Below are 19,912 nucleotides of genomic sequence, written 5' to 3'. Positions count from 1 at the left end.
AAGAGGGTTCCCTTTTCTCCGCATCCTCTCCAACATTTGTGGTTTCCTGCCTTGTTAATTTTCCCCATTCTCACTGGTGTGAGGTGGTATCTCATTGTGGTTTTGATTTGTATTTCCCTGATGGCAAGTGATGCAGAGCATTTTCTCATGTGCCTGTTGGCAATGTCTATGTCTTCCTCTGTGAGATTTCTCTTCATGTCTTTTGCCCATTTCATGATTGGATTGTTTGTTTCTTTGCTGTTGAGTTTAATAAGTTCTTTATAGATCTTGGATACTCGCCCTTTATCTGCTAGATCATTTGCAAATATCTTCTCCCATTCTGTAGGTTGTCTTTTAGTTTTGTTGACTGTATCCTTTGCTGTGCAAAAGCTTCTTATCTTGATGAAGTTCATTTTTGCTTTTGTTTCTTTTGCCTTCGTGGATGTATGTTGCAAGAAGTTACTGTGGCTGAGTTCAAAAAGGGCGTTGCCTGTGTTCTCCTCTAGGATTTTGATGGAATCTTGTCTCTCATTTAGATCTTTCATCCATTTTGAGTTTACTTTGTGTATGGTGCAAGAGAGTGGTCTAGTTTCATTCTTCTGCATGTGGATGTTCAATTTTCCCAGCACCATTTATTGAAGAGACTGTCTTTCTTCCAGTGGATAGTCTTTCCTCCTTTAGCGAATATTAGTTGACCATAAAGTTCAGGGTCCACTTCTGGATTCTCTATTCCAGAATTGACCTATGTGTCCGTTTCTGTGCCAGTACCACACTGTCTTGATGACCACAGCTTTGTAGTACAACCTGAAATCTGGCATTGTGATGCCCCCAGCTATGGTTTTCTTTTTTAAAATTCCCCCGGCTATTCGGGGTCTTTTCTGATTCCACACAAATCTTAAAATAATTTGTTCTAACTCTCTGAAGAAAGTCCATGGTATTTTGATAGGGATTGCATTAAACGTGTATATTGCCCTGGGTAACATTGACATTTTCACAATATTAATTCTGCCAATCCAGGAGGATGGAATATTTCTCCATCTCTTTGTGTCTTCCTCAATTTCTTTCAGAAGCGTTCTATAGTTTTTAGGGTATAGATCCTTTAGCTCTTTGGTTAGGTTTATTCTTAGGTATCTTATGCTTTTGGGTGCAATTGTAAATGGGATTGAATCCTTAATTTCTCTTTCTTCAGTCTTATTGTTAGTGTATAGAAATGCCACTGATTTCTGGGCATTGATTTTGTATCCTGCCACGCTACCAAATTGCTGTATGAGTTCTAGCAATCTTGGGGTGGAGGCTTTTGGGTTTTCTATGTTAAGTATCATGTCATCGGCAAAGAGGGAAAGTTTCACTTCTTCTTTGCCAATTTGAATGCCTTTAATGTCTTTTTGTTGTCTGATTGCTGAGGCTAGGACTTCTAGTACTATGTTGAATAGCAGTGGTGAGAGTGGACATCCCTGTCTTGTTCCTGATCTTAGGGGAAAGGCTCCCAGTGCTTCCCCATTGAGAATGATATTTGCTGTGGGCTTTTCATAGATGTCTTTTAAGATGTTGAGGAATGTTCCCTCTATCCCTACACTCTGAAGAGTTTTGATCAGGAATGGATGCTGTATTTTGTCAAATACTTTCTCTGTATCTAATGAGAGGATCATATGGTTCTTGGTTTTTCTCTTGCTGATATGATGAATCACACTGATTGTTTTATGAGTGTTGAACCAGCCTTGTGTCCCAGGGATAAATCCTACTTGGTCATGGTGAATAATTCTCTTAATGTACTGTTGGATCTTATTGGCTAGTATCTTGTTGAGAATTTTTGCATCCATGTTCATCAGGGATATTGGTCTGTAATTGTCCTTTTTGGTGGGGTCTTTGTCTGGTTTCGGAATTAAGGTGATGCTGACCTCATAGAACGAATTTGGAAGTACTCCATCTCTTTCTATCTTTCCAAACAGCTTTAGGAGAATAGGTATGGTTTCTTCTCTAAACGTTTGATAGAATTCCCCTGGGAAGCCATCTGGCCCTGGACTTTTGTGTCTTGGGAGGTTTTTGATGACTGCTTCAATTCCCTCCCTGGTTATTGGCCTGCTCAGGTTTTCTATTTCTTCCTGTTCCAGTTTTGGTAGTTCATGGCCTTTCAGGAATGTGTCCATTTCTTCTAGTTTGCCTAATTTATTGGCGTATAGCTGTTCATAATGTTTTTAAAATCGTTTGTATTTCCTTGGTGTTGGTAGTGATCTCTCCTTTCTCATTCAAGATTTTATTAATTTGAGTCTTCTCTCTCTTCTTTTTAATAAGGCTGGCTAATGGTTTATCTATCTTATTAATTCTTTCAAAGAACCAACTCCTGGTTTTGTTGATCTGTTTCACAGTTCCTCTGGTCTCAATTTCGTTGAGTTTTGCTCGAATCTTAATTAACTCTCTTCTTCTGCTGGGTGTAGGATCTATTTGCTGTTTTTTCTCTAGCTCCTTTATGTGTAAGGTTAGCTTTTGTATTTGAGTTCTTTCCAGTTTTTGAATGGATGCTTGTACTGCGATGTATTTCCCCCCTTAGGACTGCTTTTGCTGCATCCCAAAGATTTTGAACGGTTGTATCTTCATTCTCATTAGTTTCCATGAATCTTTTTAAATCTTCCTTAATTTCCTGGTTGGCCCTTTCATCTTTTAGCAGGATGGTCCTTAACCTCCACGTGTTTGAGGTCCTTCCAAACTTCTTGTTGTGATTTAGTTCTAATTTCAAGGCATTATGGTCTGAGAACATGCAGGGGATGATCCCAATCTTTGGTATCACTTCAGACCCAATTTGTGACCCAGTATGTGGTCTATTTTGGAGAAAGTTCCATGCGCACTTGAGAAGAATGTGTATTCAGTTGAGTTTGGATGTAAAGTTCTGTAGATATCTGTGAAATCCATCTGGTCCAGTGTATCATTTAAAGCTCTCGTTTCTTTGGAGATGTTGTGCTTAGAAGATCTATCGAGTATAGAAAGAGCTAGATTGAAGTCACCAAGTATAAGTGTATTATTATCTAAGTATTTCTTCACTTTGGTTATTAATTGGTTTAAATATTTGGCAGCTCCCACATTCGGGGCATATATATTGAGGACTGTTAAGTCCTCTTGTTGGATAGATCCTTTAAGTATGATATAGTCTCCCTCTTCATCTCTCACTACAGTCTTCGGGGTAAGTTTTAGTTTATCTGATATAAGGATGGCTACCCCTGCTTTCTTTTGAGGACCATTTGAATGGTAAATTGTTCTCCAGCCTTTTATTTTCAGGTTGTAGGTGTCCTTCTGTCTAAAATGAGTCTCTTGTAGACAGCAAATAGATGGGTCCTGCTCTTTTATCTAGCCTGAAACCCTGCGCCTTTTGATGGGGTCATTAAGCCCGTTCACATTCAGAGTTACTATTGACAGATATGAGTTTAGTGTCATCATGATATCTATTCAGTCCTTGTTTTTGTGGATTGTTCCACTGAACTTCTTCTTAAAGGGGAATTTTAAGAGTCCCCCTTAAAATTTCTTGCAGAGCTGGTTTGGAGGTCACATATTCTTTCCGTTCCTGCCTGTCTTGGAAGCTCTTGATCTCTCCTTCCATTTTGAATGAGAGCCTTGCTGGATAAAGTATTCTTGGTTGCATGTTCTTCTCATTTAGGACCCTGAATATATCCTGCCAGCCCTTTCGGGCCTGCCAGGTCTCTGTGGAGAGGTCTGCTGTTACCCTAATACTCCTCCCCATAAAAGTCAGGGATTTCTTGTCTCTTGCTGCTTTAAGGATCTTCTCTTTACCTTTGGAATTTGCAAGCTTAACTATTAGATGTCGAGGTTTGAATGGTTTTTATTGATTTTAGGGGGGGATCTCTCTATTTCCTGGATCTGAATGCCTGTTTCCCTTCCCAGATTAGGAAAGTTTTCAGCTGTGATTTGTTCAAATACATATTCTGGCCCTCTGGCCCTTTCGGCGCCCTTGGGAACCCCAATTAAACGTAGGTTCTTCTTCCTCAGGCTGTCGTTTATTTCCCTTAATCTATCTTCATGGCCTTTTAATTGTTTGTCTCTTTTTTCCTCCGTTTCCCTCTTTGCCATCAACTTGTCTTCTATGTCACTCACTCGTTCTTCCACGTTAACCCTTGTCACTTCTAGTTTGGATTGCATCTCATTCAATTGATTTTTAATTTCTGCCTGATTAGCTCTAAATTCTGCAGTCATGAAATCTCTTGAGTCCTCTATGCTTTTTTCTAGAGCCACCAGGAGCTGTATAATAGTGCTTCTGAATTGGCTTTCTGACATTGAATTGTAATCCAGATTTTATAACTCTGTGGGAGAGAGGACTGTTTCTGATTCTTTCTTTTGAGGTGAGGTTTTCCTTCTAGTCATTTTGCTCAGTGCAGAGTGGTCCAAAACACGTTGTATTAGGAAAAGGAGAAAAAGAGAGGAGAGAAAGAAGGAAAGAAAAGAGAAAAAGAAAAAAGAAAAAAGGAAGAAAAAGAGAGAGAAAAAGAAGGGGAAAAAGGGTGGGGGAAGCAAACAAATCAAAAAGCCAAAAAACAAACAAACAAACAAACAAACAAACAAAAAACCACAGGGGAGTATCTTCTGATTCTGTATACTTTAAGTCCCTTGACTTCCCCTGGAACTGGTCCGTCCAGCTGGTCTTCTGGGGGGGGGTGGCTGTTGTGCTGATTTTCAGGTGTTAGCACTTTGGGGAGCTGCTCTGCCCCCTGCCTGGTGCAGGGCTCAGTGGGGGTTGTTTACCCCGTGAGGCCCCAGGAGGAACAACCCCAGTGGCAGCAGCAGCTCTGGAGCCCTGGAGTCAGCCCCCGCAGTAACTCTGGAGCTCTCTGTCTGCAGGGCCTGGAGGCTCCGGGGCGGTGCTGCTGATCTGCTCAGCTCGGGGCAGGAGCGTCCTTGCTGTCCTGGGCCCTCCTGGCCTCTGCCTGTCCCGGGGAAGGCCGGATCCTGGGCTGTGTCCCGGTGCCCTGTGCTCCGGAGCCTGCGCTGGTTGATTCACGCTCCCGCCCCGCAGCCCCCTCCGCGGAGCCGCCGCCCGAGCCCCTCCGAGCTGCTCCAGGGTCCCGCCGTGGGCGCTGCACCCCTTTAGGGAGCTCGGCGCACTCTCCCCGGGGCGCAGGTGTCTGTTAGTGTCCCAGGGATCCTGAGGGCATCCCCGCCCTCCTGGGTCCTGCTCTAACTCCCTGCGGGCCCCTTTCCGCGGGGAAGGTTGGTGCAGCTCCTGCTTCCCCGGGACGGGGCTCTCCTGTCCTGGGGACACTCGCCCCGGCCTCAGCCCGGCTCCTCGCGGGGCCCCTCCCCCTTGGAGGCCTTTTGTTTCTTTATTTCCCCCCCCCCCGCCCCCCGTCTTCCTACCTTGATAGAAGCGCGAACTCTTCTCACTGTAGCATTCCAGGTGTTCTCTCTTTAAATCTCAGGCCGAATTCATAGATTTTCAGGAGATTTGAAGGTTATCTAGGTAATTTGGTGGGGACAGGTGATTTGGAAACCCTACTCTTCCGCCATCTCGCCCCTCCTCCCACATTTAACTTTAGCAGTTCTATGAGTTGGTTGGTTCTGTGGATTTTTAAGATGGATGGTAAATATTCCATACAAATAAGTAATAACCACAGACTTAAACAATAAAGAGACTTATAATGCACATCCCTGGGGCACACACTTCACACTTGGTTTGATCAGCAGCACCTCAGGGATACCATCCCTGACCCAGGATTTGGTTTGGTTTTGTTTTGTTTTTACATCTTTCCAGTTCTAGTGACTAAGCTTTTTCTTAGGCCGCTTCACCTCATGATTACAAGATGACTGCAGCAGCTCCAGATGTCACGTTCACCATGACGATACACAGAAAAAAGGGACAAAACTTGGGTTCTCATTAGTGTGGAATTGTATGAAATTTCTGGACATGAGAGAATCCATCTGAAGCTCAATTTCCTCCCAACCAATGAACTCTTGAGCTGAGCCAGAGTAGCATAACTTTACAAGGAGCGGTTCATTAAGTATCAACAAGCAACTCACATCCAGACCAGGTGAGGACAGTGATATTGATTAATACATACCAGGGACAGCTTCATTTACTAGCACACACGCACAAAAAGTCAGTAAGATAGTAATGAGAAGCATCTCAACTAGTCAGCTCCAAATTAGCAGGGTTTTTTCTATCTCTTCTTTATTTAAATTGTATAATCACCCCTTCTTTCTTCCTCATAAAACCCCCTTGCCTCCCCTATAGGAACAGGACACTTTTCTGGTGACTCCAGAATCTATGTCCTCCAAATTGCAATTCTGAGACCCCAAAGAAAGGCCTTTGTTTCTTTTCAGTTTCCCACCCTCCTCAGGAGAACTTAGCAAGGAAGAGAGATGAATAAATGCTGGATATAAAACTCCTTTTCAAAATTTATACCTCTTGTTACCTTCTTTTATTTTCTGCCACAAACATTACCTGAGATTTCTTTCATAACACTTGAGCAATGGCAGCAATAGTGGGAATCCTTATTTGTGCACGAATTTAATGAAAATATACCTAAGATTTCAGTTTTTGAATATTACTAACTGTAGATTAGAGCTTGCCAGGCTAAGGGCTATTTGGCCCACGGCCTGTTTTTGTAGGGCCTGGGAGCTAAGAATGCTTTTTACCTTTTTAAAGGATAGTAAAGGGCAGCCCAGATGACTCAGCAGTTTAGCGCCACCTTCAGTCCAGGGCGTGATCCTGGAGACCCGGATCGAGTCCCACGTCAGGCTCCCTGCATGGAACCTGCTTCTCCCTCTGCCTGTGTCTCTGCATCTCTCTCTCTGTATCTCTATGAATAAATAAATAAAATATTTTTTAATAAGTAAAATCTTAAGAAAATAAAGGATAGTAAAAAAACAGGAGGAGGAGAATATGCAATAAAGACATTATGTAGCCCACAAAGCTTAAAATATTTACTATTTGTCCTTTTTTTTTCTATTTGTCCTTTTTTAAGAAGTTTTACTACCCTGCGATAGACTATCCTCTAACACACTAATATTCTTCATCAAATTTAAACAATTCCTAGTTTCCTAATTTTTTAAAATATCAAGAATGATTGTTCAATTTTATTAAATGGCTTCATACCATCTATTGAAATGATCATAAGCATTTAATCTGGGAGTGTACTGAATACTATTAATGGAGAACCATTCTTGGTTCTCGTTCTCTTTCTCTTTTTTTAAGATTTTATTTATTTATGCATAAGAGACATAGAGAGAGGCAGAGACACAGGCAGGGGAGAAGTAGGCTTCCTATGGAGAGCCTGATGTGGGACTCGATCCCAGAACCGTGGGATCATGACCTGAGCTGGAGGGAGACCATTAACCACAGAGCCACACCGGTCCCCCATCCTTGGTTTTCTGTAATAAATTTTTCCTTGGTAACAATTTCCGAACTGTAATGCTGCAAATCCAATGGCCAATTCTCACTGTTCAGATTAGGTGATATATGTATGGGTGGTATTTGACATTATACATCCTTCCCTCCTCCTTGACACATTTTTGCAATTTTACTTAGAGAACAAGATAGATTTATGGTTTTCTTGCTAGTTGATCCCTTTTTCTCCTCAGCCTTTAAACTCTGGTCTAATGGCCAACAAGCTCATGAGAAAATGCTCTGCATCACTTGCCATCAGGGAAATACAAATCAAAACCACAATGAGATACCACCTCACACCAGTGAGAATGGGGAAAATTAAAAGGCAGGAAACCACAAATGTTGGAGAGGATGCGGAGAAAAGGGAACCCTCTTACACTGTTGGTGGGAATGTGAACTGGTGCAGCCACTCTGGAAAACTGTGTGGAGGTTCCTCAAAGAGTTAAAAATAGACCTGCCCTACGACCCAGCAATTACACTGCTGGGGATTTACCCCCAAAGATTCAGATGCAATGAAATGCCGGGACACCTGCACCCCGATGTTTCTAGCAGCAATGTCCACAATAGCCAAACTGTGGAAGGAGCCTCGGTGTCCATCGAAAGATGAATGGATAAAGAAGATGTGGTCTATGTATACAATGGAATATTACTCAGCCATTAGAAACGACAAATACCGACGACCATTTGCTTCAACGTGGATGGAACTGGAGGGTATTATGCTGAGTGAAATGAGTCAATCAGAGAAGGACAAACATTATATATTCTCATTCATTTGGGGAATATAAATAATAGTGAAAGGGAATATAAGGGAAGGGAGAAGAAATGTGTGGGAAATATCAGAAAGGGAGACAGAACATAAAGACTCCTAAGTCTGGGAAACGAACTAGGGGTGGTGGAAGGGGAGGAGGGTGGAGGGTGGGGGTGAATGGGTGACGGGCACTGAGGGGGGGCCCTTGACGGGATGAGCACTGGGTGTTATTCTGTATGTTGGTAAATTGAACACCAATAAAAAATAAATTTATTATTAAAAAATAAATAAATAAACTCTGGTCTAAGGTTGTTCCAAAACTCAATCCTTAGAACTGTTCTTTTCTCTACCTTCATTTACTGAGTGATCTCAGCATTCCCATAGCTTTGAATTTCACATTATATATTAATAAGTCAAAATCAGTATATTCATTCATGAACCTCTCCTCAAACCCTGGATGTTTATATCCCCCGCCTACTCAACACTTCCAGTCATATTTTTAATGGGTCCTTCAAATTTAACATGTCCAAAGCTGAATTTGGCTCATCTTGTGCTTGCTTCAGCAGCACATATACTGAATTTGGCTCATCTTGAGCTCCAGTTCTGCTCCTCCCACAATCTTTTCCACATCACAAATGGTGACTTCATCTTTCTAGTAGCTAAGAACAAAAACCTTGGAATTGTCCTTGTCCATCCATGTATTCACTCAACAATTGTTGATTGTACAATCTAGATTTTATCATCTAGATGCTGATGATACAGCAGGTGAGCAAAGCAATCAAGTCATTGCATTCATCAAACTCTTCTTGTTAGGGATCCCTGGGTGGCGCAGTGGTTTAGCGCCTGCCTTTGGCCCAGGGCGCGATCCTGGAGACCCAGGTTCGAATCCCACGTCGGGCTCCCGGTGCATGGAGCCTGCTTCTCCCTCTGCCTCTCTCTCTCTCTCTCTCTCTCTCTCTCTCTCTCTGTGACTATCATAAATAAATAAATAAATAAAAATTTTAAAAAAAACTCTTCTTGTTAAAATAAACAAAATATAAAAACAATATATGTAGCATTTCCAACAATGAGAAGTGCTGTCAGGGAGAAGCAGGGAGGGAGGATAGAAAGTTCTGGTTGTAGAGAAGGCTTGTGATTTTAGGTGGTCAGGGATAATTTCATTGTGCAGGTGAGATTTGCCATTCACTGAGGGGGAGGTGGCAAGAGGAGCAGAATTGGTGGGGGGGGGACATAAAGAGTTCAGCTTTGAATCTTAAGTTTGAGGTGTTTATTAGACATCCAAGTGGAAATATCAAGTAGGCAGTTGAATGTAAATTTAGATTTCAGAGGAGAGGACCAGCCCAGAAACAAAAATTTAAGAGCTTTTGGCGTATGTATAGTACGTAAAACTTTAAAGCTGGATGGAATCAACTGGGAGTGGGTGTGGGTAGAGAAGAGAAAATGCCACCCAAATGTCTCTTGATATGCACCCCATCATTAAGAGATTAGGATATGAAACAAGTAGGGAGACTGAAGAAGCAGCCAGTTACATTTTCTCAGAAGAGAAAATCTGAAGAGGGATGGTTTTCTGGAAGCCATATGGGGCAGGTATTTCAAGAAGCACATGGTTTGCTGTGTCAAAGGCTGCTTGCTGCAGCTCATGGATGATGACCAGGAACTGACCATGGGGTTTATAAATATGGAGGACGTTGTCCAAGCAGACAAGAGTGGCCTCTGAAGTGTTGGGGCCATGATACCTATCATGGAGCAAGGATTCCATAGAAAATAGATGGAGATAATAGAAATTAGAGATCTAAAGTAGTGACAACATTTTTGAGAACTCTGCTATAAAAGGAAGCAGGAAAGTGGGGTCATACCCAGAGAGGGATGTGAGATCAAGAGAGGGTTTTGGGTTTTGTTTTTGTTTTTTAATGATGAAATATAATAACAGCATACTAGTAGGCTGATGGAAATGACTGAACCAGGAGGGAAAACCCAATGAGACAGGACAAAGGACAATTACCTGGGGCAACTTTCTGAGATGTGGGCTGAACTTGGACAGTGGCCCAGGCAGCTCACTCAAGCTGAGAGCCAAGGGGAGGGGTGCAGTGGAGGGAAGCCAGTAGATGTTGGAGGACATGTTCTGATTGCCTCTGTACCTCCAGTGAAATCAGAAGCAAATTTTTCAGCTGAAATTTAGGATAGAGGGAGCAAATATTGGAAGACAGAGGAGAGAGAGAAAGAGGAAGAGATAAAGGGTGGTCTAAGAGAGAAGAGTGACAGGTTGGCAAATGTATTAGGGTTGCTCAGAGGTTTCCTTCTCATTTTGTAATAAGCGGAATTATTTTTATGAACCTGTCTCTGAACACTGCTTTAGCTAAACTCTACAGACACCTAATGCCTCCCCTATTCATTGCTAAATATTTTGTAATTCTCTCAAATTCATGTTTTTTAAAGTATATTTTCAAATTTTTCAAGGATCATTTTGTTAGATTGTTTTGGTTTGGGATATCCTTTTGTTATTAATTTCAACATTATTGCATCATGCCAGTGAAAATGGTTTATATGATTCCTGCTTTTCTAATTTTGTGAAGATTTCCTTTATGGCTCAATACAGTGTGAAGGTTTAAAATGTTCTATGCATGGTTGAAAAAAAGTATGTTAATTTATGTGATGTATTAATATAGATTTTTGTAGAAGAATATATATTACCTTCAGGTCAAGATTCTTAAGTTTAGCATTCAGATTTTTATATACCACTGCTTATTTTTTTAGTCTACTTGACCTACCAGTTTCTGAAAGGAATGTGTGTATGAATAGGCATTTGGTCAATTTTCCCTGTACTTTCCTCAGCTTTACTCTGTATTCTGAGGTATAAAATATCAATGACTGTTGTATCTTTGGGGAATGATTCTTTCATTATGAAATACTGCTTTTTCTCCTTTAGTGCTTTTAATATTGATTCTATTTTGTATAATATGAATATTTCTATACTAGTTTTTCTGTTGCTGCTGTTGTTGTTATTAATTTAACCAATATTTTTCTACTAGTGTTTATTTTCTATTTTTTAGAGTTATTTCATTGTGAAGATATATTACTCCAATCTGAGAGTATTTTTCTTTTAATATATATCATAGATAGGTTTGGATTTTTGTGGCCATTATATTGATTTCTCTCTGCTATCCTTTCTTTTTATTTTCTCTTTATATTCCTTTGTTAGATTAAGTTGTCTTTTATTTAATACATATATGAAATAACATATGTATGGTATATATGTAATACACACACAATATCTATCCTTTTAGTGGTTAACGTTGCTTATACAACATTTTACTTTAATTGCTGTCCAAGTAATGCTTTCACATAAGTTAAAAAAATTAGATGGTACTCAAAATCTCATAAAGAACATTAGAAGGTCTCTATAATTTTTCTCCACAGGTTTTACCACAGCATGCCTCCTGAGATGGTGAGAGGAGGGCAGGATGAGCTTCCAGCAGACTGTCACAGGAGCAGGGCTTCTGGGCTCCTGGTTTCTCGTGGTGTGGCAGCCACAAGGACATCTGCTCCGTCTCTGGAGCATTCCACATGTGGCTCCTTCCTGGGGTATGCACCTCTCCTTGCCACTGCTAGGCACAGAACCCAGCTGCTCCAAGTCAGGTGCCCCAGTCCTTTCCCTGGGAGCTTCCACAAAGCTACCTCCTACTTCTTAAATTTTCTTCTGAAACCCCTCCAAAGCCACTCCCATCTTTGGTAGCAGTTCTCTGTTGAAAGTTGTGGACTGTAGTTCTTCCTGGCTATTTTCCATCTTTTAGGAGTTTCTCACTTTCTGGTCCACCAAAAACACCAAACACCTCTTCTTATTTTCCAGCACTGTTAGAGACATCATTTTTCATTGAGATGAATAGGAGGCAGGAATATGGATTCAATCCACTATTGAACCTAATTCCAGGTATTCCTTTAATATAGGAGGTAAAGTGTGACATGCTCCCCCTTTGGAAGAAAAATTAATTCTGAGTTTTTGATTGATCTGATCAAATGAGGAGAAGAGGAAGTTGGACCCTCAGGCTTCAAAATCTAGGGAATATGCAGTGAGGGTATCATTATGTCCTGTCTGACAATTTCAGTTTCTGCCTTTCAAGTCTCTCACTTGTAGCTTATTCACGTCTTCCCACTCCACATCCATGTTCTTTCCCAGTTCTCATACCAGCTGTGACTTGAAGCAGAAACTTTCCCTAAAAGTGTGGGAGATGATAAATAATTAATATATCCATAGATCAGGGGATATCACTCAACAAAATTCAGGAGATCTTTATCATCAATATTCTGAGAACATGGTTTAGACTTTGAACTGAGGATTGTGCTTCAAAGAATCTGTGTGTGGGGACGCCTGGGTGGCTCAGTGGTTGAGCATCTGCCTTCGGTTCAGAGCATGATCCCAGGATCTACTCTTCCTGTGGGGAGCCTGTTTCTCCCTCTGCCTGTGTCTCTGTCTCTCTGCGTGTGTGTCTCTCATGAATAAATAAATAAATATTTTTTTTAAAATGAATCTGTGTGTAGAAGAGAGAATATGGCCTGTGGGGAAAGTCAGAAATGAGATTGCACCCCAATGTTGCTGTCACCAGCTAGTTTACTTTGGGCCAGTTGCCTAGCCTCTCTGAGCCTCAATTTTTCAACTGATAAAACTGGAATAAGAATACTTTCTCTGATGCAGAGAAAAGGGAACTGTGTTATACTGTTAGTAGGAATACAAACTGTGCAGCCACTGTGAAAAAAAGTAAGGAGGATCCTCAAAGAGTTAAAAGTAGAACTACCCTATATAGTCACACTACTGGATATTTACATCAAAAATACAAAAACATTAATTCAAAGGGATCTTTGCACTCCTATGTTTATAGCAGCATTATTTTTAATAGCCAAATTAGGGAAGCACCCCAAATTTCCATCGATTGATGAATGGATAAAGGAGATGTGAGATATATAGATACAGATATGTACATACATGTGTGTATACATATATATATATATATATATATATATATTTAATGGAATATTATTTGCCCATAAAAAATAATGAAATCTTGCCATTTGCAACTACATGGATGGAGCTACAGAGTATAATGCTAAGTGAAATAAGTCAGTCAGAGAAAGGCAAATACCATATTATTTCACTTCTATGTGGAATTTAAGAAACAAAAAAAAAATGAGGAAAGGAAAAAGAGAGAGAACCCAACCAAGAAACAGACTTTTAACTATAGAGAACAAACTGCTGGTTACCAGAAGAGGGATGAATTAAATAGGTGATGGAGATTAAGGAGGATACTTGTCATTATGAGCAGAGGGTAACATATAGAAGTGTTGAATAATTATATTGTATACCTGACACCAATAGAACACTGTATGCTAACTACATTGGAAATAAAAATAAAATAAAATAAAATAAAATAAAATAAAATAAAATAAAATAAAATAAAATAAAATAAAATAAAAAATGTTTAGACCTCTGAAAATAGATACTGAGGCAATCCTACACCCTCTGGCCCAAACCACCATAATCTCTAACTGAAATATTGCAAAAGCTCCTGAAAGGTCTTCCTGCCCTCACTGCAGCTCCCCCTCCACTCTATGTCCAGCCCTATAGCTGGTCAGATCAGGTCACCAAGTCCCTACTAATACAGTCATACCAGATCTGTTCCATTGTTACTTCTCTGACCTCTTATCCTATTATTCTTCCATACTAGCTGCACACCAGCCCCACAGGGCTCTTTACCATCCCTCAAATATGCCAGGCACACTTCTACCTGAGGGGCCTTGGCACTGGCTCTACTCTCTTTCTGGGGTGTGCTTCTCTAGGTATCCGCACAGCTTTCTTTACTCAAATATCACCCTTTTAAGGCCTCTCTTTGATGCTGTCAAAAATTTCAGCCCTCCAAAAAAAAAAAAAAAATTCAGCCCTCCTTCTTATACTGTTTTCCCTTAGCAGTTATCAGTAGCTAACAAACTATGCATTTTACTTATTTGTATTTGCTTTTGTCTGTTTCTACAACTAGAATGGAAGTTCCATGAGGACAAGAATTTTTATTTTTTATTTATTTTTTAAAGAACTTTTTAAAAACTTATTTATTCACGAGAGACACAGAAAGAGGCAGAGAGAGAAGCAGGCTTCCTGCAGGGAGCCTGATGCAGGACTCTATCCCAGGACCCCGGGATTGTGCCCTGAGTCGAAGACAGACACTCAATCACTGAGCCACCCAGGTGTCACAGAATTTTTTTTTTAATTTTGATGGCTACTATCCTAGCACTGGGAACCATTTCTAGCCCCCAGTAGATGTTTCATATATATATATTAGATACAGTATTTGTTTATAAAGCAAAACAGTTTCATTTAGTGGTCAAGAATGCAGCTTCAGAAAGTGGATTTTAACCTACTGCTAATATTTACTAGGTATGTAACCTTGGGCAAGTTATTTAACTTCCTGGGCTTCAGTTTACCACCATTAATATGGAAGTGGTGGGAGCACCTGTGTGTGGAACTATGGAGAAGATTAAAGGAGGTAATCCCTGGGTGGCTCAGTGGTTTGGCGCCTGCCTTTGGCCCAAGGTGCAATCCTGGAGTCCCGGGATCGAGTCCTGCATCAGGCTCCCTGCATGGAGCCTGCTCCTCCCTCTGCCTGTGTCTCTGCCTCTCTCTCTGTGTGTGTGTGTGTGTGTGTGTGTGTGTGTGTCTATCATAAATAAATAAATCTTTTTTTTAAAAAAAAAAGGAGGTAATACATGTAAAGAATTCAGAACAATGGCTGACACATAGAAGCCATCAATAAAAGATAACTATTGCGACTGACATACCTAGTATACAGTAGGTGCTCAGTTTAATGGTAGTTGTAATTATCATCAAACTTAAGCTTTAACAGTCTGAGAACCTCAGAGAATGAGCGGGTTTAAGAGATGGAGAATGCAGTTGTCTCAGTTTTTTAGAACTAAAAAAGCCAAGCTTGCATCCCATCAGGAATGTGCTGCTAAGTTGACCGTCTCTGATTCAAGTTCATGCGTGCAGCTTAGGCTAATAATATCGGTCTCCAAACAGCTGATGGAGCACAATATGACTGAAGGAGAAATGGCAGCAACAGGACAAAGTGTCCAAGCTGAGGTCACAAGGTTGGTCTCAGTTAGAAAGCTCACTTCATCTGTCAAGCAGCGCCGAGTATAATTACCCAGAGAGGAGCACAGAAGCCTTCTTTTTTGAGTCTCCCGAGCAGCCTTGTCACGGCCCAGTGAGGAGGCAGGCACAGGATATTATTAACTGTCCTACAAGTGAATGCCCATAAAAGCAAAGTTGTGCTGTTCAGCAAATTCCATTGCAGACATATCCAGCAACAGAAGGTAATTTCTGGAAGCAAAGGAGCTATTAAACACATGATTCTGAAACAATAAGACAAAGCCAGGGCCTCTCCTTCATTCAATCAACTATTTCCCTTTCTGAATATAAACAATATTTTATAAAACAGAAACCCCAAACTAAAAAGTATATGAACAGATGCTCAAATTCAAAATGCAAATTAAAATAATGAAATATCCATTTACATGTATAAGATTGGCAACGTTAGGAAGATGGCCCATGCCACAGGTTGGAGGACATGTGCACACAAATACCGTGCAATACTGGCAGGAGGTGTTTGGAAGCACCATGTGGACTACTTCATCAAATTAGGAATATGAGTCCCTAGGAGCCCATGATTCTACTCCCAGCTATAGATTCCAAATATGCTCTTATGCAGGTCTATAAGGGGATATTTATGGAGATGTTTATTGTAGCTCTATTTGTGTGGCAAAGAGGTTTTTCTGGGCATCCATTACTGAGAAACTAAAGAAGTAAATTATGATAGATTTACTACTAAGCAGTTAGAAACTATAGATGAAGTATTCATATATTGTTTATTATAAAAAAAAACAGAATGACATATAATACAACATATTTGTGTAAATAAAAAATATATTCCTAAAAAAAAAAAAACAACTACTTCCCTTTCTGATGCTCAGTTTGTGGATTTAGGGGATTTTCTATAAATAATTAGTATTTTTTTAAAAAATATTTGTTTATTTTAGAGAGAGCATGTGTGAGTGGGGGTCGGGCCAGGGGGAGAGAGAGAACCCTGAAGCAGACTCCTCACTAAGGGAGGAGTCCAACTTGGGCTTGATCCCAGGTCCCTGAGACCACAGCCCAAGCCAAAATTAAGTCACTTGTTTAACCGACTGAGCCCCCCAGGTGTCCCTATAATTAGTATTCTTAAACTACATAAGCCCTTAGATAATCTAAAGGAATTATAGGCTTTTCTACAATTGTACTTCTAAAATAATAGCTAAATAATGGACAAAACAGGGCATGTGGGTAGCTCAGTGGTTGAGTGCCTGCCTTTGGCTCAGGTCATGATCCCAGGGTCCTTGGATCGAGTCCCACATTGGGCTCCCTGCAGGGAGCCTACTTTTTCCGCTGACTACGTCTCTGCCTATCTCTCTTTCTCTGTATCTCATGAATAACTAAACAAAATCTTTAAATAAATAAATAAATAAAAATATTGGACAAAGCTAAGGATTTTCTGTTGTTATTACATTGATGTGATGCATTTTTTTTGCCAATCTTTTATCTTCTACTTTTCAAAATTATTTAATTGTAAATATATTTTATTGTCCAGTCTGAATACATTTATATTACTATTACTGATTACTGATATTTAATATTTTTGATAGTTTGGGATTTTATGATCATTGTATTTTGTCTTATCTCTAATCTTTCCTTATTCTTTCTCTTTTTATTCCTTTGTTAGATTAAGCTGCCTTTTATTTCACTCACATAACATAGTTTAATACATACATTTTATATATTTAACAACACAATATGTAGAAAATTAGAAGTTCTCTGTAATTTTTCTCCACAGGCTTTACCACAGCCTGCCTCCTGAGGTGGTGAGAGGGGGGCAGGATGAGCTTCCAGCCAGACTATCTCAGGAGCTGGGCTTCTGTGTTCCTGGTTTTTCTCTGTGCAACAGCCACAGAACATCTGCTCAATCCCTGGGGCATTTCACACATGGTTCCTTCCTGGACAGGAAACAGAGTTTGTTTTTCAAATAACCAGTTTTACTGACCTTTTCTTGACTGATTGAACTGGTTATTGTGATGTCATGGAGACACAATCTACATAACACAGAGTTATGGGGAAGAAAAGAATGAGCCCTGGCCACATATCACATGAATCTCTGCATAAAACGCTACTTAGGTAGGTGTCCTGCCTCAACGCCCACGTCTCCTCTCCCCTTTCCAAGGAGGGAATTTTGGGGCTCAATCCTGCCCCTGGAAGATGTAAACTCTGGTGCAAGTAAACCCAGCATCAAAGAATCTTAGAACCAGACAGACTCAGAACCCTCTTTCTAACCGCATTTTGTTCTCTCATATTCCTACTGCGTGTCTGCTTAGAGACAGAGTCCCTATCTGGATGACAGCTCCTTCCTTAGGGACAGTCTCCTTCCTTTAAACAACAAGTCTATCCCTAATCCCCAAAGAGGGCTGTCTCATCTTTTTGTGGCAGTGTCTGAATTTAGCAATTCCTAGATGCCCCGAAGCTGTGTTCCAGCCATCAGTGTGACACTGTTTTTCTTTCAGCTGAGTTTTTCTGAGGCTGACATTTTGCCTTGATATACACCTTTAGTTCCTTGTCCTCTCTCCCAAGCTAGAGTTCTTTCTGCTGCTTGCAGCCCTTCTCTCCAGCTCCACTCCAAGAAGTAGATTTGGGTCTGGGTCTAGCATCTGCCACTGGACTAGATCAAGTAGCAGGCACTTTCACGTACACTCTCATTTTATACACACAACTCTGTAGCATGAGTGTCCAAACTGGTATAACTATCCTTATTTTAGAGTTCAGAAAATTGAGACTTAGAGAGGCTAAGTGTCTTGCCCATCTGAAGCCAAGAATTAAGTGGAGTCTATTCTCAAAACCAGATGTTATATCCACACAATAAAATATTATTTACCCATAAAAAGGCATGAAGTGCTGATACATGCTACACTGTAGATGAACGTGGAAGACATAATGTTAAGTGAAAGAAGCCACACACAAAAGGTCACATATTGTACTATTCCATTCATCCGAAATATCTATAATAAGTAAATCCACAGAGACAGAAGAGATTGTCAGCGGCCAGGGAAACTGCTTTCCCCTGGGGTGATGAAAATGTTTTGGGGCTATATACAGATAGTGGTTTCACAACATGATGAATGCACTAAATACCATTGAACCACTCACTTCAAAAATGGTTAATTTTATGCCACATGAATTTCACCACAATTAAAAAAGAAAAAGCAGACTTTTAGATTTCCAGAACCTGAGCTTCTTTCACAGAAATACTTGTTTCCTAAGTTTGAAAATAGAAAAAAAATAAATGATATTCTCTCACATCTTAAAATTAGAAATGGAGTGACTTTGCACATCCGTTCAACCTCTGTGTAGGCATTACTTAGTTCCTGGCCTTGCAGAAACTCAGTTTTCATCTTCTCCTGCACAGGAGACCTCTGCTGCAACCATGTTACACCAGGTCATCGGTCAGGCCAAGAAGCATCCAAGCTTGATCCCCCTTTTCATATTTATTGGGGCAGGAGGTACTGGAGCAGCACTGTATGTGTTGTGCTTGGTATTGTTCAATCCAGATGTTAGTTGGGATAGGAAGAATAACCCAGAACCTTGGAACAAACTGGGTCCCAATGATTAATACAAGTTCTACTCAGTGAATGTAGATTACAGCAAACTGAAGAAAAAAGGTCCAGACTTCTAAATAAAATGTTTCACTATAAAGCTGCTTAGAATGAAAGTCTTCCAGAAGCCTTCTGCACAATTTTCCACTTATCCAGGAAATATTTCCTCTCTAAATGCACAAAATCATGTTGGTATATTGTGTTGGAGTTTACACTGAATGACAAATATCTGAAACTTGAAAAATAAATAAATATATAAAATTAGAAATGGAAAAGCAATGTATTACTTTAATATTTAATCACAAAGAAAGATTTTAAATTTAAATAATTTGGGGGCTCCTGGGTGGCTCAGTGGCTGAGCATCTACCTTTGGGTCAGGTCGTGATCCCAGGGTCCTGGAATTGAGTCCCACATCAGGCTTCCCACAGGGAAGCCTACTTCTCCTTCTGCCTATGTCTCTGCCTCTCTCTGTGTATCTCTCATGAATAAATAAATAAAATCTTTAAAAATAAATAAATAAACTTAAATAATTGTATCATAAAAGTAAAACTGGTAAGTGAAAAAGCTCACACAGTATTGACGAGTGCAGATAATGATACAAAACTACACCTGGCCCAACCACCCAGTCTCACTCCCAAGAGATAAACAGTATTATAAGGTGTCTTTGTAAACTTCCAGAAGACTTTGTGAGCATATGTATAACCACATGGTTCTTACTTTGCTTTTTATTTTTTTAAATTAACAATAGTTCTTGGAGAACTTCATAAGAGAAAATATATCCATCTCGTGAATTCTAATAGCTGCATGATATTGCATTTTATGGGCTTACCAAAAATTTATTTACCTTTCCCCTTGTCCTAATACTTAGTCCTTTACTTCTCCATTCTTATGCATTATATCTAAAAGCTATTTGTAGATCTAGGCAATACTAGTGATTTTCAAACTTTAGAGTGAATGAAATCACCTATGAAGCTTAGTAAAAATAAGGATTCCAGAGCCTCATCTCAACATGGCCTGACTTGGCATGTCTGTGGTTTGTCCACTCATTTTCACTTTTTAATAGCCACCCAGGGTTATTCTGA

At 40.2% G+C, this 19,912-nt stretch overlaps 1 pseudogene; it reads left to right on the top strand.

The window, feature by feature from the left end:
* The first annotated feature begins 17,189 nt into the window (after positions 1-17,189).
* Positions 17,190-19,175, top strand: LOC121493316 (annotated as a pseudogene).
* The last annotated feature ends 737 nt before the right edge of the window (positions 19,176-19,912 follow it).

The sequence above is a fragment of the Vulpes lagopus genome, chromosome 6 (genome assembly GCF_018345385.1).
Source record: "Vulpes lagopus strain Blue_001 chromosome 6, ASM1834538v1, whole genome shotgun sequence".
Lineage (NCBI taxonomy): Eukaryota > Metazoa > Chordata > Mammalia > Carnivora > Canidae > Vulpes > Vulpes lagopus.
This window is presented reverse-complemented; position numbering and strand designations above follow the sequence as displayed.